This window comes from Tupaia chinensis, unplaced genomic scaffold, assembly GCF_000334495.1.
Source record: "Tupaia chinensis unplaced genomic scaffold, TupChi_1.0 Scaffold000256_1, whole genome shotgun sequence".
NCBI lineage: Eukaryota > Metazoa > Chordata > Mammalia > Scandentia > Tupaiidae > Tupaia > Tupaia belangeri.
In genome coordinates this window covers 3,620,946-3,621,700 of record NW_006159736.1, presented here as the reverse complement: position 1 = coordinate 3,621,700, position 755 = coordinate 3,620,946, and the positions used below count along the sequence as shown (strand labels likewise).

Genomic DNA, 755 nt, shown 5'->3' with positions numbered 1-755 from the left:
ATGCAAGACCTTTTCATTTCAATCACTGACCACAGGGCTTCAACATTTATAAGTAATTCATTTATACTTTCGTTAAACATTAGAATATGTTCTGGAAATGAATGATATGCAAAAAATAGACATATCTCCCATTTTTATGGATTTAATAATTCAATGAATAAGAGATGAGCTAATAATCTCATTAAGCAAAGTATAATAATAAACTTGGTAAGTCTCATAAAGAAACAAGCATATTCTAGAACAAAATATAAAAGCACTGATACATACTGCGGTGTCAGAAGACCTACCTTGAAATTTGTGAAGATCACTCTCACTACAGTTTGGAGAATGTAAAAAGTGAGCAGAATCGCTTCTTGGCCTTTTGGCTAAGATCAAGTATAGTAGCTGCTCTTATTAGCTTAATACCTGGTATGTCCTCTTTCTGAGAAAAATATATTAAATGGGTTTTTACAGCAGGGAGATGAAATAGGAGCTAACTCTCTCCACTCCAAGCATTGACCTGGTATTACAGTACTTCCAAGAATGGCACACCCCTTTCAGGGGACCAAAAAAGGAAAAAAAAATAAAAAGTGAGCAGATTACATACATGTATACATGTCAAGAGATGAGAATTCTAAGCAGAAGGCAATGGTAGCTTGATCTAGTGTGATGTGGCACATGTAGAGAAGGGGAAAAATGCAAGGATTATTTGTGAGAAATAACGTTTCACACAGGGGTGGATATAGATGGTAAGAGACAGTTGTCAAGGGTTATTT

The 755-nt window shown here is 35.0% G+C and overlaps 1 non-coding gene across 1 annotated transcript; it reads left to right on the top strand.

Moving 5' to 3' along the window:
- The first annotated feature begins 345 nt into the window (after nt 1-345).
- On the top strand, nt 346-536 carry LOC114007932 (U2 spliceosomal RNA). The gene has a single exon (XR_003549501.1). It is a non-coding gene; the product is annotated as a U2 spliceosomal RNA (small nuclear RNA).
- The last annotated feature ends 219 nt before the right edge of the window (nt 537-755 follow it).